The sequence below is a fragment of the Lepisma saccharinum genome, chromosome 26 (assembly GCF_977018435.1).
Source record: "Lepisma saccharinum chromosome 26, izLepSacc3.1, whole genome shotgun sequence".
Taxonomy (NCBI): domain Eukaryota; kingdom Metazoa; phylum Arthropoda; class Insecta; order Zygentoma; family Lepismatidae; genus Lepisma; species Lepisma saccharinum.
In genome coordinates this window covers 47,357,448-47,380,382 of record NC_139254.1, presented here as the reverse complement: position 1 = coordinate 47,380,382, position 22,935 = coordinate 47,357,448, and the positions used below count along the sequence as shown (strand labels likewise).

The 22,935-nt window shown below is 35.5% G+C and overlaps 1 protein-coding gene across 1 annotated transcript in view; it reads left to right on the top strand.

The window, feature by feature from the left end:
- LOC145979435 (retinol-binding protein pinta-like) overlaps window positions 1-22,482 on the top strand; it is a 112,785-nt gene extending 90,303 nt beyond the window's left edge. Inside the window, exon 8 of the transcript XR_014440783.1 lies at window positions 22,466-22,482. The gene's annotated coding sequence lies outside the window, so the exon portion shown is untranslated. The remainder of the gene's footprint in view (window positions 1-22,465) is intronic.
- The last annotated feature ends 453 nt before the right edge of the window (window positions 22,483-22,935 follow it).

Below are 22,935 nucleotides of genomic sequence, written 5' to 3'. Positions count from 1 at the left end.
TTATTATAGAGTATCTGATTCTTAATTCTATAAAAAAGGGTATAAGCTTGTCATATGATCCAGGGACCTCAATATATAAGCAGTCACCAGCAGAAACAGTATATACAGTGCCAGAAATCATGTTTGAGTGCTTAATTCTATAAATATTTCTCCCTACTGAAATCTTGACATCACCCTCAGGGGTTGTAATAAATTGCAATTGCCCACCTACAGGTAATTGGTAATGATTTAAATTATTGTTAAATATGTACAATGTTTTGCCTGTTTCTTCATCAACATCTGTAAGTATGCTGTTCAGATGAATAATTAACAAGCCACTCAGTTTAGACAGCATATCAGGAGAGGGTTGTGGTGTTGGCAGCTCCATATTAGCCTGTTTTTTGAACCCAAATAAGTTCATGGGCATGTTTATTTATTTCAAATCATGCTCTGTAATTGGGCATTGATTCCCATTTTTCAAATCACAATGCCCCCATGGTAGAGTATGTATGCCACATGATAAAATGCATCTCTTATCATCATGTGGGTCCAGAGCCACTTTTCTTACAATATTTGAAGTCAATAAGTGATCCACACTCTGAATTCTGGATTCTGATGTTCTGATTGAACTCTGTGATTTGATGCAATTTTCATAATCTTCAAATTGAAGATCTTTTTCAACAGTTACTTTGCCAATACCCTTGGCCTTTTTGGCAACAGTGCCACTACATGTCTCAAAAGTGTACATCTTGGCACTTAACCCAGCAAATTTCACAATAACATCACCACATGTCTCATCTTTTAACTTGCCAGGCACCTTTTTGTTGTGGGGTTGAATCTTTGTATGTTCACTGGTATCAAAGTATTGAAACAATTCAGGCTGTGACATATCTTGATAAACATCTTCTGTTTGAATATCAAGAATAAAACTATCCGTGTCCATGTACAATAATTTTACACGATCACCATAAAAAGGTTTCAACACATCATAATACAATGTTAACATATGTAATTTGGCCAATTCCAATATCACAGCCCCTACATAAATAGGTTTATCAAACTTGATCTTTGTTTTCTTCATGTTGAAAAGTGCCATGTGCTCATCATAAATTTTTCTGTAATTGAAATTAGGCTTTGCAACCAATTTTTTGCTCCGGCTGGGGTCAGTAATTATTTTAACATCGGTATGTTTTCTGACATTTTCAATAGTTTTGCCATAGACAGAATTCACCATCAATTTAAACAAGGCCTTATCAAATTGGCTCTTTGCAGATGTTCGAAGCTCTGTGTTTGTATCAATGTATGGTTTCAACCATTCTGAGTGCCTGAACCTCAAAACTTTGCCAACTTTGGTCACTTGAACACCATGTTTCATCAGGAACTGGAGGTTTTTGTAATATATGACATAATCCTGTTTTGGCTCCAGGGTCATCATGAGCTTCTTCTGTTTAGAGCCAGGTGAGCACTGAACCTCGGGAATTGGGGGCAGATCAGAAAATATGTTGTGCAAATTATCTGGAATTGTCAGATCAACCTCTAAGAACAGGCCATAGTTACTGTCATCAAAGTCCTGAAGATCTTCAATATTGTAATTTTCAACCCACTCAAGCCCTGCATATGGCAGTTTTTTCATCATGGCATAACCATAGAGGCTGTCTGCATCTACATACAGTATAAAATTTGATGGCCGTGCTGGATCATAATCAGGCAGCATAATATGCTTGTTATTTGCTCTGGCATATCTCTGGGAACATTGCACCATCCCTCCTCTTATACATTTCTCCATAAACAGATACATATCTTGATCGTGGATCAGATCCAATTGCATTTTGGTATTCAAAAACGTTGCGGCCCATGCTAGGCCCGGGGCACTGTAAAAATACACTGGGTCCAGTCTATAATTTTGCATGGAAGATTTTCTGAATGCCTGCAATATATCAGCTAAGAGAGTGACATCAAGTTTTAAAAATGCCATGTGATAATCACCAAATGTCTTGCATTTTAAATTGTTCCACATCAACTGGGCATGGTGATAATCATCATCACTGATTCCAGATCCTCTGATTTTGCTGTAAAACTCTTCTTGTGGTGGCAGGGAACACTCATCAAATTTAGAAAAATCTGTGACATAGTCATATGGATATACACCCTTCCGCCTAATTAATTTCAGGTCCTGATTTGGAAACAAAGCACGTGTGATTTTGAATTGATCATCAGGTAATTGATTTGCCAGTGTAGCCAGGCTAGCAGATAAAAATCTGTAAGAATCAAGAAATCTTATGTGAATAGGAACACCATCAACTTTAATTATCTTGCTAATAGATATATATTTCTCATCATTTTCAGCTAAAATATTTAAATTCTGCTTGTCAAACCCCTCGTACCTGATTAAATGATGATAATCATAATTGGATGCTCCATGGCAAAATATGGGGATAAATCTTGGTCTCTTGATCTTAATATTACAGCTATTACACAGGGCCTGTTTATATCGACCATCTGTATGAGAATGGTGATGTACCTTGATATTTGTATCTGAAAATTCACAATCACATACCGGGCATTTTTCTGTAATGTTGAAATCCTCAATCTGTTTCTCTGTTAAAGGCAACATAGGCTTTGATATTAATAAGATGTTAGATGCTATGTCACGGCACACATTTTCTATTCTATGTGCAAATATTTTGATGGCATTTGGTCCCTTGTATGAATATTCTTTAATAACAACACCATCCCGTATATCCATAAAACAAAAGCTGGAAAGTTCATGTTGCTGGTATGGTGTAATTGAAGATTCTTCGGGATCTGGATTGCAGAATGCAAGAGATTTGAGGTTTGATTCAGAATCCCAGACAATATATACTGGGTGTTCCAACAAGGCTTCAGACTTTTTGAATTTGCAATTTTCACTTGGCATTGGCATCACCATATGAACAGGTTTATGGTTCCCACAGTATTTCAGATGCTCAATTAACTTGTTTTTTGCAATTTCTGCATTTTTTTCACGAACCCCTTTTACCATTTTTTGACCATCAAATACAGTTAAACATCTTCTGCACAACTTGAATATTGTATGAGTTTTGTCTAGTTGTGTTCTCACTAAAGCTTGAAGACTGTGTATCAGAGTATAATGATATGTGCTATCTCCTTCAATTAAGAGCAAATCAATCGGAATTGCAGCTTCATCATCAAGTGTACTGATTCTGAGAGGTGCTATCGGGCAATTGCCAGTGGAACAAGTAAATACATTAATAGATAATTGTTTGCCATTGATGTGCCTGGCCCTTTTTTCAAATTTATCAATATTCTGAACAGACATTGGATATTCTAAACCCTCCATTGCATCGTCAAAATCGTGCTCATGCTGTTTGTAATAACTTATTCTCTGAGGATCCCTTGAAACTGGATACAGAGCAGCTAATATACACCACAAAAAGCATTTCGCGTCATTATTTTTTATATTGACCACGGCTCTTTTGTTTTTGATATTAGCAGGTAATGGCAGATATGTAGAACCTTTTAATGGGCTGAATTCAGAAATATTAATATATAACTTGTGTGATGAACCGCATAGGCTCCATCCTGACTCTTTTGCCGCAAATTCAGAGTGTTTAATATTCAGTTGATCTATCAACCTGCTTATTATTGTGTCTGAATTTGCATTTGAATAAACCGGTACAGTTTCTGTTATGTGGGGCTGTGTAAATTTTGTGCCATTTGGCTTCTTATATTGTCCAAACAATTTAAGGGACAACTTATAAGAGCCATTTTGTGCATTTAGAATTGCCTGGAGATTAGGATTTACACTGTTCAAAAAATTATTAATTCCACATCTTGGCTCTGATACAAACCGGTGATCCCTTAATTGGCCTTTAAAACTGCTATGGATAGGTTCATAGCGTGGCTGCTTTGCTGCTCTGGCATTAAGAGGTGCTTCGTGCCTTCTTTTCAGACCAGATGTTGATGATTGAGCAGAGCAAGTATCTTTATGTTTATATGTGAAATATTCCATGTTATATTCTCTATGGCATTTGTGGCAAGTTATTGTGGGAGTTCTGTATTTATCTGGGTTACAAATCTTTTGGTGTCTGGCCCAATTAGAGCTAAATATATTTTTATTGCATTGGTCACAATATTTTTGATTCGGCATTTTTACTGTTGTTTATTATATACAATTTCCTGGGTTTCAATTCAAAATTTTATACTGAATAAAAAATATCAGTTGGGTTCAGCACTGTGATTTGTGTGTGTGTGTATGTGTGTATGTGTATATACACTTAATATTTTTGGATTTGGTATTTATATAAAATTTCCTGGGATTCAATTCAAAACTTTATGCTGGATAAAAATATCAGTTGGGTTCAACACTGTGCTGTGTGTGTGTGTGTGTATGTATGTATACACTTAATATTTTTGGCTTTGGTATTTATATACAATTTCTTGGGATTCAATTCAAAACTTTATGCTGGATAAAAAAAAGCAGAAATAGGCCACAACTTGGCCACAAGTAGACCGGAAGTAGACCGGAAGTGGACCGGAAGTAGGCAAACCGGAAGTGAACCGGAAGTGGACCGGAAGTGGACCGGAAGTAGACCGGAAGTGGACCGGAAGTGGACCGGAAGTGGACCGGAAGTAGACCGGAAGTAGACCGGAAGTGGACCGGAAGTGAACCGGAAGTGAACCGGAAGTGGACCGGAAGTAAATATGTGTGGGTGGGTGTGGGTGGGTGTGGGTAGGTATGGGTGGGCATAGGTGTATATAGGTGGGTATAGCCTAGTTTTAAGTATGGCCCAAGAGGGGCATATTTTTAACAAATTTATGGACAACAATCTTACAGAAGTGCCTTTTGTAAGTATAGACAAATCAATCTGAGAGAGCTCTTCCTTTCTCATGGAATCCATGAGGGCATTTTTACAAAAATCTTGGATTAGGCAAGGGTTCCACACTTGAGCAAAAAACTCATATGGGCATGTTGAGCAAGTTTTAAGTGTAGCAAATCTGCATAAGAGCAGCTCTTCCTTTCTCGCGCTATCCGTAGTATCAATACTACTACTCTTATGCATTGATATATTTGTAAATTCGTATGATTACATTTTCAATTCATTCATAAAATTTGGTAAATTGATGACTTACCGAAGCCACATCACGAAATTTCATTACGATCGGACCACACGTTTCTTATTTATAGAATTTCAAAGAGAGCTGAATTTTTGTAAACACCAAAAAGCAGTCACTTTTTTCGTTCCCAGAACAATACAAAATTGAAGGTTTATTTGAAAATATATTTGGCTATTATAGATTAATGTAGAATTGAATAAGCTAAATTTTGATTTAATTCATTTTTATGTAAGTGAACTGGTTCAAACTCGAGTATCCTGAATTTTTAATCCAATATTATTGGGCCATCAGAAGCGCGGTAATGGAGCTTTCAGACCAAATCGACAAGCGACATGTCACCTTCCAATCTGTGAAAACAGGCTTCACTTCGCATAGTATGCTCGACCAACAGTCCAACAGTATATCCCAGTAGTGCGTGAAGAAACGTTGTGCATAACGGTGAAGACAGGGCGAGTTGGCTGAGCGAAGCAGGACACGCTGCTGAAAACAACCCCTCCATGCAGTCCCTTTCCCTCTCACGCGTTCATTGGTTGATTCCCCTGGAGAGACTACTTGCGCAGAGACTTATTTCCGATCGGTCGCTCCACAGATTCTTGGGACAGAGAATAGACGACATGATGGATGATACTAAGACAAGGACGAAGGTAACCGGGAAAAAGCTCTATTTGTTGCAAGAGTTCAGAATGTCTATTATTTATTTATTTATTTATTTATTATTTATTTATTTATTGAAATTTCCAGTACAGCGGTAGCCATTTTAAACCGGAAAGAAACAACAGTAAAACAGTACACTAGTGTTAAAATGAACACACGAAACAAGATAAAATAAAATAAAATAAACAAATATAAATATAAACATAAACAAGTCGAGACAGTTCCAAGATAAACAGATGTGTTTCACAAAAGCATTATTTATATACAATTTTTTTCTATGTTTGTGATAAAAGATGGATATGAACTGAATATATCGGTTTGGTTTGAGATGACATTGAACTGATTTGGTAGCCTTTGAAATAATGAACGTTGAATGAGTGAGAGTCTTGGAGTTGCAGTGTGGAAAGTTTCCTTGCTCCGTGTTTTGTGTCTAGGCACTCTGAGGGAGAGTTCGTGGAGTGGGATACTGCATCTTAGGTTTCCATTAATTATCTTATGTAGTTATTTCATATCTGCAACGTATCTGCGTGATTCTGGAGTATTTATGTTTAAGTTTATAAACAGATCTCTCTTAGGTAGGTGTCTCAGGACCGGCACTCTATAACGAACGATGGAGAGGAAAAAACTGAGAACAAACATTGTCGATCTTGGAGGTATGAGAAGGGGCAGCCATGTTCCAGATGGGTGAACAGTATTCTAGAATGGGAGACACAAAAGTTTTGAAGTAAATGGAAAGTGCTTTCGGGTTATGGATTTCGGTGAATCTGTAAAGTAAGCCTAGCATACGCATTGCCTTTTTTTGTGATGGTTGATATGTGATTTTCAAAAGTTAGTTTAGAATCTATGAGGATACCTAGATCTCGGTGCTGGGCTTCTTTTGTTAGAGTGATGTCGGTGAGTGTATAATTACCTTCAAGAATGTTTTGCTTCAATGAAATTGTTATGTAAGAGCATTTCGAAGGGTTTGTGGTCAGTTTCCATCGCTTACACCATTCAGATAATCTATTTATGTCATTTTGGAGAAGTTGCATGTCTGATGGCTGTTTTATTTCTCTCATAATCTTGCAATCATCAGCGAACATTAGAATTGTGCTTGAGATGGGAGAATTAAAGAGGTCTGTGAGATCATCCAGATATAATACAAATAACAGAGGGCCAAGAACGCTTCCTTGCGGCACACCAGATATAACAGGAAGCCAGTTAGAATTAGTTCCAGGAAGTATAACACGTTGCTGTCTATTTCGTAGATAGTCTTTCACTATTTTTAACGTGTTTCCAGTTATATTAAATCTGTTAGCTAATTTATGCAGTAAATAATGGTGATCCACTGAATCAAAACTTTGGACAGATCAAAGTACACAACATCCAACTGATTACGATTAGTAATTGCTTTTATGGCATAGTATTGCATAGAAGACAGATTTGTAAGGCATGAAGAATTTGGAAGAAAGCCGTGTTGTGCTGGGTTAATGTAAGGGGATGTGAATTTCAGAAGTCTATTTTTTAGAACCTTTTCACAGATAATAGCAAGTGTGGAAAGGAGAGAAATGGGCCTGTAACATGTAGTATCGTTTGCATTGCCAGATTTAAAAATAGGCATGCTATTTGCTTTCTTCCATTGAGTGGGAAAGCAGCCTTCAGAGAAGCACCTATTGTATAGCATTGCAAGAGGAGTAGCTAGCGAGTGAGCTGTTTTTTGAAGGAAAATAGTAGGAATATTGTCTGGTCCAGATGCTCGGTGAGAAGAAAAGGAGGTAAGGAAGTGCAAAACTTCACCTGGTTCTGTAAAGACGGTAGAAAGAGAGTGAGAACAGATAGATTTGATAGGCGGGTGATCTAAAACATCATTTGAAACAAAATTATTTTGAAATGTTTGATTGAATAGTTCAGCTCTATCATTACCAACAGCTGAAATGCCATTGTGTGTTGCTTCCAAAGGTATGCGTTTGGTTTGTCTCCGTGAATTTATCAATGTCCAGAATCTCTTCGGATTAGTAAGGAGTTCATTTGTGACTGTGTTTACATATTCTGTGTATTTCTGTTTCATAAGGTCTTTACTGTGCTTACGAAGTGCTTTGAAAGTGTTGTGTGTGTGGGGATTGGGGAAACTTTTCCACAGCTGCCATGCTCTCCTTTTGTTGTGCAACAGATGCTGCAACTCTTTATCGAACCACGGGGGAAACTTTTTACTTTTCATTGTTTTATGTGGCACATAGTCCTGAATTAGGGCAAGAATAACGTCCGTAAACAGTTCGACAGCCTCGGTCACGGACCCTTCGGAAAGCAGGTTCCAGTTGAAAAGGTCAATGGCTCGACGGACGGCGTCCCACGGCGTTTTCTTCCACAGCGGAATCTTATGCCTGGGGGGTGCAGAAGGGGAGCCTCCCGCTTTCACCGGGATTTTGAAGGTAGCGCACAGCGACTCGTGGTCCGAATGAAGCAGATTCAAAGAGGGCGTGACGTCACAGGTTTCAAACGAGGACAATATGAAGTCAAGGTTTTTATCTTTTCTCGTATTGTACATGTTGTGTTGAAGAAGACCCAGTCCATGAATAAAATTGTCTATGAACCAGTCTTCGTCTCCAGTGGTTGGTATGCCATCTACAGCATTATTCCACTTTATGTGTATATTAAAATACCCACACAAAATAACTTCGTGGCTGGACAGAGCTGCCAAAGTGGAATCGTAGCAACACTCTAAGAGTTCTTTGGGACTCCGCCTATAAGGCCGATAGAAACAACCTATAAGTATTTTTCTACGGTGGTTAGTACTTACTTCTATTCAGAGTAATTCGCAGTCTCGTTGTAAATCCAATCGTATCTTGCTGTGCCACTTCTTGTTCACACACACCATAACACCACCACCACTACGCATTTCACGATCTTTACGGTAAACATCGACTGCTCATAGAGGGGAATTTCAACACACGAGATATCAGAATTGAGCCAATACTCATTAAAGCACACACAGTCGTATTCGGAGAACTCAGTCGTCATTAATTCACAGTCCAAAAACTTATTCTTTAGGCTCTGCACGTTTTCATAATATAGGTGAAAGGCACCATCACTTGTTGTTATCCCCGTAGAAGTCCCTGGTCCAGGCTGAAGTTCGACGTCTCCGTGTACCAACAGCAGGAGGAAGAGGTGCTGGAGCACGCACTTCCTCGCGGAGGTCCCGGGCGAGGCTTTCTTCGAAGCGTCCTTGCACGCGCTCGCCCCTCGAAGAGAACAAAGCGTTGGAAAAGCACTCAGAGTTTTCAAGTATCTGTCATAGAAATGATCTCCAAACATATTCCCATCGTTTACTGCAATTTCACAAGGCGGAAAACACTTTTTCACTACGCAAATTCGCACTAGTACTAGCGCAAAACAGATAAAGAACGGAGCTACAAATTTCGCACAACCTGCACTGGGCGCCATCTCGGAATGTTTTTGTTAAAACCTATTCTGTGATAGCAAGGGTTAAAATCTTGAGCAAGAAATAAGCCGAACTCAATTCTCAAAAGACTTAATCCAACACGACGAGTGTAATGCTCTTAGAAAAAGGATTTTTAATATTTTGAAAGTTCTTCTTATATAACAAGAACAAGCAGGAAGCGAAATGAAAGAATCTTTAATTTTAATTTTATTATTGACTGATCAATGTGCGACAATCAGTTTTTGTCACGTAGGTCTTTATTATTTTATATTTTTGCGTAACTTTGTATTCTCTTGAAGCTTTGGTACAGAAACACCACTTTTCTCAATCATTTGTGTATCTTTCTTTTTCGACTTTTCCCCTGTTCAGTCAGAGGAGTTAGGAGACAACAAAATGCGGCGATAAATCTTTCACTGTTAGGGCGACTTTTGTGCATACTGCAACAGGATGTTCGACTTGGGAGACCAATTAGTGGAGAAGTAGCGTCTGTTACGTACCCAGATGGGTTCAGGTGTTAGAACTATTCTTTTCGCCCCATTCTAACGCAACACGTGTGCCCGTTGAAAAAGCTGGACCAAGCAAAAAAGGACGCTAGATGACCAACGATGGAACTTCAAAGTTTCCGCTCGTAGAAGTCAGTCAGTTAGAATTCGAAATTTCACGTTTTCTTTAAATATTGGAAGAACAGAAGAACATTTCACAGTAGACCGTTAGTGTTCGATCCGACAACACCTCTGCGACAGACGGAGTAAGGTTTGGGACTTTGTCTTTTTTCTACCGCGCTGTGTGTTTTACTCTGCGTGAGTGACAGTGACTAGTGCTATAAATACGCAGTGATAATTAATTACTGACATGTGCACTGGATGTGTTTTATTTTTTTTTTTTGTGACGAGGAACAGTGATACGATCATGGCGGGCTAGAGCAGAAGAGAAGGGGGGCCATACGGGTGTTCCCAGAAGCTAACCTGCGTGAGGCCGACGCAGAAGTTCACCGCTCAGCGTCCCGACGCTACACCGCTAATCCGATGCCACGCCTCCACGAACGCCACACTACTGTACAAATGACGTCAACAGCCCGATATGAAGCCATTTCACGATGCCGCCGAAAGCCGCCAGCCAAATCAGCTTCCTTGAATACTTCGACGCCGACGCCTGACAAAAAATTCTACGGAGACAGGAAAGAGAGAGAGGAATGGAGAGATGACGCAACACTTGTTGCGTCTTGAGGCGGCGCCTGAGACGATGCCGTCGTTCCTCGTAAGCCTAGCGGTGAGAAGCCACGAATGCCCCAGTACAGCGACTTCGAACATTTCGCCGTCCCCGAGTAGCCTAGACGGGAGAGACGATGTTGACTCCACCACGAAGCAGACAGATGACAGAGTGGCAGTTTTCCTCCCATATTCGTCGCTGTGATGTTGAAGCGTAGAAGGAAGCGAAGCGCCGCTACAAAGAATTAACGTGGGGAAGTGTTACTACCGCGAAGATGACACGCGCGAGCACCGTCGATTGACGTCACGCCGCCATCTAAAGAACTACTGTAAACGTCGCTCGAACGCCCAGATGGTACAGTATACAACTGTTCATTTTTCTATATGTGGGAGTGATCATCGACCCAGGACTCCAAAGATCGGCCGTCGAATGAAAATATACCCATTTTTGAAATAATGTCGCAATAGTATTAATTAAAATTTTGGCCATTATAATCTGAATTTCATAATAATTTGTAATACCTAAGATGGTTCACGGCATACTGTTGTTTTTCTCACGCTCTGCGCCGAACCGTATGAATAATTATCTTTATGTCATATTAGTTGTGTACTCTTAAATATTTGATCACAAGTGCGTAACTTGTCTCCCGTCCGGAGAATTCGCGTATCTTTTGTAGAGATCGCATCTCAGTTTGTTAGGTACGAATGTAACTTTAATTTCGTGCAATTTTTAATATTTTCATGCAGCAGTGTCTTAATATTTCATTCAGTAAACATGTACTACTAGCCTTGCGTTTCCCGGTGGTCCAAAAGTCCCGGAACGGTCACATATCGTGAGACATACACATCGAACCGGAAAACGAAAAAATACGTGTTTAATAAGTGAAAGAAAGCTATTCAATGATATCATACTTGATTCCCCACCCCGCCCCCTGAACTAGAGTGAAAGCGATTGCAGATTCGGAATCTGCACGTCAGGACCTTTCAATAGAGTAAATGGAATTGGGAAGGGAGTCTACGATCACATGCAGATTCCGAATCTAAAATCTCTTTCACTCAAGTTCAATTCGAAAATTTAAAATCGCCATATCTCCCTTTCTAATTGAGTTAGGAGGATGGTTGATAGCTCGTTGGACTCGGAATGAAGACCTCGTTCCGATTCTACAATATACAATGTGGGTTTCCATTTAAAATTTCACAGTTGCCCCCCGCCCCACCTCCAGGGGGCGGGGGTGGGGAATCAAGTGTAATATCATTGAATAGCTTTCTTTCACTTATTAAACACATATTTTTTCGTTTTGCGATTCGATTCGATGTGTATTTCTTACGATATGTGACCGTTCCGGGACTTTTGGACCACCCGGTATGATATTTGTTCTACGAGTTGTGCCCTGCCTAATGTTATTAAGCTCTAAGGCACGTTAGTGAAAATTCGACAATAATTTATTAATGTTTAAGTAATTGCGATATATATAAAACACTACGTGCTATGCCAAGTATCTTGGACTCTAAACAAATTAACGTCTGGAGGCGCAGATTAAGATTCATCCCTGCTCATAAGAAAACTAAATATGTCTTGGTATCTAAAAAAGGGTCAATGCATTCACCTTAATGTATTTATACCCCTGCGGTATGAGTGAGAGTGTGAATGCTTGAGTGATAGTGAGGCGTTGTGTAATGTGTTTATTTTTGTGTGCTATACAATATACATTTTTGTTATCCTACAAACGACTATGATTTGTGTTTATATATATATTTATATATATACAGGGCTCAAAAAATCCCGGTCGGCAGGTCACCATGGCGACTAAAAATTTCAGCCTGGCGGCTGTGAACTTTTGCTGTAATATGTACGAAATTTTGATGATTATCTAAATTGAAATTGCAGTACAGCGTAAGTTAGCAAATGATTTTTGTTATCGACGTTGTGAACATTTCAGAGTCCGTAACAATTTCTTACCCTTTGTCCCCAGTAGGGTAAACGGTTCGTTCTGGGCCACCCCCGAAATTTTGGTTTACTTTTATTGTGTACACCTATACAGTAATATACTCAAAATCGAACTTTGACTGTTACAAAAAGTGACACAATACAAGCGCAAAAAAAAAGTCAAAGCTCAAATTCCAATTTTCATAGTGCAAAATTGCTAATTTTCGAAAATCCCTCTATAACTTTTGCTAAAATTTTATTTTTCAATAATTAAAGCGAAGTGCTAAGTTAAAAATATTATAAATTATTACAAATTTTAGCAAAATACCCCAGCATCTATTCGGGTCAGATCTGAACCGAAGATTCTGTATTTGTATATCTCTATATCACCATATGTGTACTAATTTTTATTTCTTATACTGTTAGGAAGTTGAGAGAAGAGGTTTGTTAAAATAATTAATTATCTAAAATTTTATAGTTTTGAGAAGAATCCTAAACCTCAACATATTTTATGCAAATATATTAATAAAATAACCATATAAATATTTTCTAATTATGCCAATGAATGTGTTTGGGTTTAAGAAACAACATATTCAACAAATAGAGAAAATTCCAGTCAACATGGATATTATAAAAAATATTCTTAGTAAACTGAGAAGTTTGGTCATCATTCATCTAAATAGTATCTGGTACCAAATTGATGAAGACACAGGGAAACAATTACATGTGTTCAATAATAACAAACCATCATATAAAATTCCTGTCAGTGGGAAGATGCAAATAAGTATCTCTCCATCCAATGCAGCACTTGTACACATAGGTCGGAATTTGTATAGAATTAAGCATAATGCAATTAGTCCCGACACAACATACGAAGTGCAAGCAGGTGAATTCCTGTATGCTGAAACAATTGGGGAGTATAATAAATTAATTCCTCTCTTCATCGAAATAAGAATAATCTATGAATCTATGAATTTATGAAATATATAAAATACCAAAAACAAAATAATAATAATAAATAAATAAAATAACAAATATATTATGGACATATTTGGGAACAGGAGAAGACAGGATATACCGGATAATTCCAATGATATTGCTAGATTAGATGAACGTCTAAAAAAACTTAAATCAGATTTATTAATTTTACAAAATTCATTAAATGTGAATATACAAGCAGAAATCACAAATCTTCAAACTCAACTGATTGACCCCATAGTAAAAATTGATGGAGAACTCAAATCTCTACTGGAAAAATATACCAATTTAGCCTCAATAGACAATCTTCAAAACTTGGAGGAAAGTGTAGCCAAATTAAAAAATGAACTCGATAAATTTCGACAAATGCAGATAACCAATACCGAACAATTGAAACAGCAATTAAACGAGCAAGCGAATAGTATTCGCACCGAACTGCAAACTATTGTTCAGGGTATCAAAACTCAAGAGGAATTTGAACAAGTAAATGCGAGTATTACCAAATTACGAGAACAGTTTCAATCTTTCGAGATTCCTACACTGGAAAATATTAAAATAGAACTGCAGACAGATGAACTGCATTCAGCCATAACCGAAGTTCAAACCAAACTTCAAACATTGGAAGATTTTTTTCATAATTTGCCTTCATCTACTGAACTCAATGCCATTGCTCGTAGTGTAACAAACATTAAATTGCAGCTGGAAACTTTTGAGGATTTTGGTAAGATACAAGCAACCATAGCTCACATCGAAGATACTCTTAAAACTATGAAAAATGAATTAATTACTGTACAGGAAACTCTGGAATCAAAATTGCCAGGTATCACCGAAACTTTAGTCCTAGTACAACAACAAGTTGCTAAATTAGAAAATCTCAATACCGAATCTGAATTATCTCATTTCCACCATCTCATAGATGACATACAGAATAAGTTAGAAACACTGCAGCAATCTACGCCTACTCAAGATGACATAACCCAACTGCAAGAAATTTTGAAAACTGTTGCAGATGCAACCGAACTGGATGCTGTAAAATTAACTCTGACCACACTTCAGAATACTGTAGCAGGGTTGCCTACTTCACAGGAAATAAGAGCCATGAAGAGAGCAGTAAATCGAATACTCAAATCTGAAGATATTAAAAATATTCAGGGGAAAATTGCACAAATCAAAGAAACTGTTGCTAATCTTCCCACCAACCAAATAATCAATGAACTAAACTTATTATTTATGGACATCAGAAATCAAGTACACGATCTCGCTAGCCAGAGTTCAAAATTGAAACTAGTAGAAAGTTTACAGCAGATTATCTCGAACATTAAGGTGCAAATTAGCACCATTGGAGCAGCACAAGAATCGAACTTATCGAATTTCGCCAATCAATTGCATGATTTGAAAGAACAATTCAAACAGGTATATGTGGATGTGAAAATTAAACCGGGTTACGATGAGTTGGTTCGTACTATCAGCGAACACCTGGAACCGGAATTAAGCAGATTAGACGATGCAGATTCTCGTCAGTTTTATTCTATGGAAATTGTTAGGTTACAAAGTATTCCAAACACTCGAGGGCACTGGACATATGTTAATGCAGGTAATGTTTACAAATTATACCCGTACGCACAGGCACACGAATTTTTTGTTGATGGCCAACTTAGATTTTTGAAGTTTAGATTTCTAAATAATATAAAACATGTCGAAGTTCCCAAATTTACTATAATAAGAAAAGATGGTATACACAAAGCAGTTCAAATACCTATAGCATACTGGGATGAATCTGCCAACAAATATAAAATACATGAGGATGAACAATTATCGCTTTTTCATATTGAAACTGGTGATAAATTAATTTTTGACATAAAACAATTATACCCTGAGGTTAATCCATTTTATGTAATATTTTCTCTTCGCACTAGATGTCTAGACAAGGTATAGTTAATGAATTACACAGACCAGCCCGTCGTAATTACAAACGATTATCTGTGGCAACAAAAAGCATAGATGATCTGTGGGAGGGTGATCTGATAGAAATGTCTACGGGGGTTTTAAAAAATTTACATAAGATAAATCATGGTTACAAATATTTACTTACCGTGATAGATACATTTAGCAAATATGCATGGGGAATTCCTATAAAATCTAAAACAGCAACTTGTGTCGCTGAAGCTTTCAAATTTATTTTCGAGCAAGGTAGGATACCGAATTATTTGCACACAGATAGAGGAAAAGAATTTTACAATTCCACATTTACCAAATTAATGAATCAACATAATATTAAACATTATTCTACATACAGTGATCTTAAAGCAAGTATAGTAGAACGATTCAACAGAACATTATAAAATCTCATGTGGAAACAATTTACTCTACAGGGTAAGTATAAATGGGTAGAAATTTTACCTGACCTAGTACATAATTACAATAATTCCATGCATAGAACCATACATATGAAACCTGCCGAGGTAACTAAATCTGATGAACAAAGATTGATTTCTACTGTTTACTGTCATAAGTATAAATACACAACAGAGAAACCCAGATTTAAAATAGGAGATAAGGTGCGAGTTAGTAAATTTAAGCATTTATTTGAGAAAAGTTACACAAAATATTGGAGCACCGAATTGTTTACAGTGGTTCGAGTTTTACCAGGCAACAGGTATACTTATATATTAAAAGATAATTATAATAAAATACTGAAAGGAAGATTTTATGAAGAGGAACTCAGTAAAACAAAATATCCAGATACATATCTTATTGAAAAAGTATTAAAGAAAAAGAATAACAAATTGTATGTAAAATGGCTAGGATTGCCAGAAAAAAGTTGGATAGAGGCAAACCAGGTGATTCTATGATACCAACTTGGAACGTTGTGCAACGTTTGCCAGAGTTAGTAGAAACTAGTAAATAAAATGGTGAGTTGTTACCAGACAATATTAGGTGTCTTATTGTAGGCCCATCCGGTTGTGGTAAAACTACACTGCTGGTAGATAATTTCTTGCTTGCGCCTAATTGGTTAGACTGGAAAAATAGGCACCTGTATGTATTCTCAAAAAGTTTAGAACAACCAAAATACCAGCAACTCATGAAATTGTATAAGGGACTGGGTATAGCCACATTTGGATCAGAAATTAAAGCTCTCGACCACTGTTTAGAAAATTCTGTTGTGGTATTCGATGATGTGATTCTGGAAAATCAAAATTTAATTCGAAATTTCTTCACTCAAGGTTGACACAGAGGAATAGATTGTTTTTATTTGGCTCAAACATATTCTAAGATTCCCAAACAGTTACTGAGGGATAATTCAAATTTAATATGTTTGTTTCGTCAAGATCACACTAACCTTAAACATGTTCATGATGATTATGTGGGGGGAGATTTAAATTACGACCAATTTTCCAAATTTTGTTCATCCTGTTGGAACGATTATGATTTTGGATTTGTTACAATCGACATGAGTAGAAAACCTAACAATGGAAAATATAGAAACAAAAACAACGATTTCATGAACCTTAAATCGATATAAAAAACGTTAAAACGTTATAAAAATAACCTCTAATCAAAAAAATGACAAAACACAAAATAGAAGACAATTCTAAATTACGTGAGTACCTCACCAAACGATTCAAAGGTTGGAAATCAGAAAATCGAGGATTCTATGAACAACACAAACGTCAAGATCAACCAATTATAGATGCAATCAGTGGTCTTGGTAAAGAAATTGAAGGTGTCACAGAACAAAATAAAAATCTCATAAATGAATTGGTACCTCTTACTGCTAAAAATTATACAGATTTTCCTCCTACACCATTATCTAGTATCCATACTCCCCTAACACTCCAACAGCCGCCTATTAAAACTATAGGTGAACCTGAGAAAATTGAGTTGGGTCCTCTGGCAAGAGATTACCTAACTACTGGAAAATTTGAAAAAGATGAAGTGTTTGGATTGTATCCGACCATGGAACCAAATGAAGGTGTAGTATGGAAAATTGGGAAATCTAGAGTAACATTTCAAGGCGATGATGTGAAAATAAATTTGGGTGAAAGAAATAGTTGGTCGAGATACCCGGGAACTATAGGGTTGTGGGAACTGATTACCAAGAAACACCCTAAAGATTACACAGATGAAGATTACCAGAGTTACTCCGAAATTTTGATATTGTCCGATGCTCTATACCAAAATAATGATGCCAGTCAGAATAGAGTTAAATCGAGCAGTGGCGACAAATACAAAAATCTAATTAAACCGATCTGGAACCAACTTAAAACCGGTAGTGGTATCAAACAATATAATACTTTACCTAAAGAGTTTGTCTGGGTGGATGATGTGATAAAACTCATAGATAGATTGCTGGTTATAGCCGGAGAAGAAAATGCTGGGAACAATAATTTCTATAATGAAAAAATAGGTATTGTAAACATGATCAGTGATAAATTAGCCAATTTTATTGTAAATGATCCAAAAGGTATAGGATGCTTAATTAAAATTATCAATACTCTACCTCCTAAATTCTGGAATGTATCAGAAGGTCGAGGTTTGGTTAATGATATTATAAATAAACTCCCATTCGAATTACATGTACCTGGTTACCAGTACTGTGGTCCGGGCACCAAACTTGATAAACGATTAAAAAGAGGAGATAGGGGAATTAATCAACTTTATGCCGCTTGTAAAGATCATGATATTGCATACAATACACACACAGACCTCGACAAGCGGCATGCAGCCGATCAAAAATTGGAGCATGCAGCATTTGGAAGATTAACCAGTAGAGATGCTTCTTTTGGTGAGAAAATAGCAGCATTGGGTACAACAATTGCTATGAACACAAAACAAAAATTAGGGTGGGGTTTGTAGAGAATTAGTTAATTTTAGTTAGTAATTTAGTTTGTTAATATATAAATAAATACCCTTAAAAATAATTTTAAAAAAATATGAAACCGAAAGGAGTAGTATATCAAATTCCATATCGGGATCTCAAAAATTTAAAAATTGTAAATTCAATTTTAACTAAAAAACAACAGGAGAAAAAAAAACAATGTATATCCAAAGAAATGGGATGAAGTTATTACTTAGTACACCACAATTAAAACGATTGCAAAATATAAGAAAAAAGCACATAGTGGTGGATTCATATTCAGCATTCCTGCTATCCTAGCTGCTTTGGGTGCCGTGGGAAGTTTAGCTGGTGGCAGTGCTGCTATTGCAAAAACTGTACTCGATTCAAAAAAAATAAAGCCGAATTAGAGGAACAAAAACGCCATAATCTGGCTATGGAGGAAAAATTAGGCAGTGGTGTGAAATCCAGAGTACTCAGAAAATTTTAAAAAAAGAAAAGCCGCTCACGAACCAAGACATTGAATCTTTAGTTAAAATATTTAAAATTCAACATTTCAGAGGAGTTTTCATGTCGGATTCTCTCCCTAAAAATAGTCACTCTCGGACAATTTGGATAAGTCCGAAAATATTGGTACCCACTGGATCTGTTATTATAAACAAAACAACAATGTTTTTATTTTTGATTCTTTTGGAGGGAGACCACCTAGAGAATTAGTTAATTATTTAAAATATTGTAATATTTATTACAACGACCAGCGCATACAAGATTTTGATCAAATGATATGTGGTCATATTTGTATTACGATGCTCAGAATATTAAATAAAATACCACACATAAAATTACAAGATTTTCAAAAAGCAGTATTATACATAAAGTATGGGAATTTTTTATCTTTCTAGTGAAACTTCGATCTTGGAACTGCATCTCCACGATGATATTATATATCCAAAATCTATAGCTCTGAGAGCATTCTACAGCATGTATCTGATTCCGAATGTAACTTCATACAACAACAGTATATTTGTAGGTAACGAGAAAATTATTATTCCTCCTGGACAATATAATTTATCTACTCTACAATCAGAATTTCCTAATACTGTACTACTCTCTCAAAATTCTGTAACACACAGAGTAGAGATTGTATCCACCAATGAAACAGTAGATCTATCTAACATGGGTGAACTTCTAGGATTTGAGAACAATTCAAAATTAGAACCTGGTACTAGACACATAGGTAAATTTATACCGAAATTCCTAGCTATCGAGACGTTGAATGTTCACTGTAATATTGCTAAAGGAATGATTAACAAAGCCGAAAAAAATTCAATTGGTACTCACAAGGAAACAGGTATTATTGCTACATTTAAACCGAATTCTGAATTTATGGAACCTATTTTTTATTCCCCAATCTCACCAATCTATTTTCCTGTTTACTATGATAAAGTTAATTACATAGAGATAAGAATTACAAATGAGAAAAACGAGATAGTCGATTTTGCCGGTGCTAAGACCACTGCAATAATAGAAATTAATATATAAAAAATTATATATATAAATACCAATGGAAAATATCGAAAGTTATGAGTTACAGTCATTCCCTCCAAACAGGAGGACATTTGCTAATCTTAATCAACCGAATAAGGAAGTACAGTTTGATATTTCTGTCGGGGACGGATTTATTCATCCTCATAGATCCGATCTGTATATAAAATTTGATATTGTAAAACAAAGTAATAGTGAAGAATTTCCAGCTGCTGCTAATGTAAAACTTATAGACAATTTTGTTCCACTCTTATTTTCTCAAATTGAAGTCAGAAAGCATGGTACAGTGATTGACAGGATTGATTGTCCTGGAATTACATCCACTACTGTGGCAACATTAAAATTATCAAAATCAGAAAGTGTATATTATAAAATAGGTGGATTCGAAGCTGGAACAAAAATTATGACAAAAAGTCACACAGTACTGTTCCCCATGAGATTGCTATTTGGTTTTTTCTCCGATTATAAAGAAATTATTTGGAAAGGTGGTTTAAGCATCATATTTCGCAGATCACCCAATGATTATAATGCTATAATGAGATATAAAACTTTAAATGCAGATGGAACAGCCAACGACGCTAGTTTACCCGAAGTTGCAAAATGTGTGATCCAGTCTATGGAGATACGCATGCCTATAGTTGAATATGAATCGAATTATTTTTCTGAAGTACAAATCCAAAATTTTGAAAAATCCTCAAATTCCAATACAATTTTATACATATCAATGCATACAGAAACCTGTAGAGGGTAAATTTTTCCAGTACGACATTACTAATCAGTTCCAATCTCTACAATATGACATGCCAGAATTTGTAGCCGTATTGTTTCAGACAGGGAGAGATGACAATCAGGAAAAAGATAGCAGCAAATTTGATAACTGTAAAATTAAAAATATATATCTTAAGAATGGTAGGAATGAGGTATTCCCACGTGAAAATTACAATTTAAATATTACAGAACAAGATTATTTAAAATTATATGAAGCATATTCTGCATTTAAAAGAGTAACTGAAGGAAATATCGATATGTATTATAACCCAGACGAGTTCATAGTTCACAGACCTATGTTTTTAATAAATGCATCAAAAAGAAAATTGGTGGTTATCAATGATCGAACTAATATTGAGTTAATATGTGAATTTCATGAACCATTACCTGAAAATACCATATGTAGTGAAATTTTAATTGTGGAGAAATCATACATATATGATGTAAAAAATGAAAGAGTGATAGAACAATTTTAACAAAATAGAATAAAATAGAACAAAATATAATAGAACAGTGTTAGGTTGCTGTATTATTTAAAAAAAAATTATTAAAAAATTAAAAAAATTAAAAAAATTAAAAAAAATTAAAAAAATATTAATTATATAAAATAAATTATGTAATATTTGGATTAATTTTTTGAATTTATAGAATAATTTTAATAAAAATATAATAGAATAAAATAATTTTAAATTGTTGTAATATTTATGTTAATTTTTTTGAATTTTATAACATTTAGAACAAATTTTTAATGTATTATAGTGTCCATATTCTCTAGTATGGATATTGCAATTTAATACTTGCAATTTATTATCATTCCCATCAAGAGCTATTTTATTTTCTATTGTAGTATAAACACCATCTAATTTACTAGTAAGATGGTAGGCAGGCATGTATATTTTATTTTTTATTTTTTAAATATTGTTTGAAATCATCTATTGCAAGTTTTCTTGTACATGCCTGTTTTACACCCTTAGCTTTTTTAATTTCTTTTTCTTCCCCATCCATTTTCATGCAATACATTTTCGACCTGCGTCCGGCAAATTCTGATATTATGGACCCTGCTGCCTCATCTTTCATTTTCCCAGGGATCATCTGGTTTTCAATATTGTATAATGGATGATTTTCTGGATAATTGCTAAAATCAAAATATTTATTTATAGAGAACAAGTCATTGTATAAATTATTTGTTTCTACCTCATATACAAAACTATCAGTATCCATATAAGCTACTTTAATTCTATTTTTGTATTTAGGTTTCATAACATCATAATGAAATTTATACATTTCCAATTTTGATAATTCTAAAACTGTAACACCGACAGCTATCGGTGCATCACACATTATATTAGTGTTGGATCTTTCAATAAGAGTTAGATTATTAGTAATTTTTGTAAAACTTTTCTATGTGGGGTCGGCAATATGTTTCAGAAGTTTTTTTCGGTCTGACACCAAATTACACCTCACTCGATTTCTTTTGTTCTCTAAACATTTTCCATATATGGAATTACTCATTAATTTATAAAGATTTTTTTCAACTATAGAATTTGTTTGTATTCGATTATTTGTATTTTTCTCAATATATTGAGCTAACCATCTTTCTTGATCAAATTTTAACCCTTTATGGATTTTTGTTAATTGCATACCATGTTTCAAATAATACTGTAACAGTCGATAATGAAGTACATAATTATTTTTATTTTCAAATGATAATATCAATTTTGTTTCCTCTGTACCTGGTACTTTTTGAGAAACTGGTGCCATAGCAAAACCATGGTGTCGGTCATGTAGATGTGATGGATATTCCAAATCAACTTCCAGTAGACAACCTTTTGCATGATCTTCAGACCAGTTTAAGAAATCTTTGTCTTCAAGTTCTGTATCTGTCATCCATTCGTAATTGCCAATTGGTAGTGATTGATTCATGACATAACCATATAAATTGTTCAAGTCAATATATAAAATATATTTAAATTTTTTATTAGCATTATAATTTCTAGATAAATATTTATTATTTGCTTTTGCATATTTTAAAGGACACTGGACTATACCACCACGCTTACCAGATTCAACAAACATGAACTGTTCGATATCGGTAACAAGACCAATTTCAACCTCTGTATTTAAAAGCATAGCTTGCCAGGATAAACCAGGTGTTGTATACATAAAAACAGGATCCAAATTGTATTTCTTGAAACAACGATTTCGAAAAATCTCGAACACATCAGCTAACAAAAGACCATACAGTTTTAAATAGATATCATGATAATCTCCCATTGTTTTACAATTTAATATATTCCAAATTGTCTGTGCATATTGATAATCTATTTCACTACATTCTTCATCCTGAAGATGGTTATAAAATTTATTTTTCGGTGGTAACTGTGTCTCATTAAATTTATCAAAACTATCCATGTATTGATAGGGGTAAACTCCTTTTCTTTTTAGCAATTCCATATTAACATTATTAAAATATTTTCTTGTGTGAATAAATTCATCATCGGAT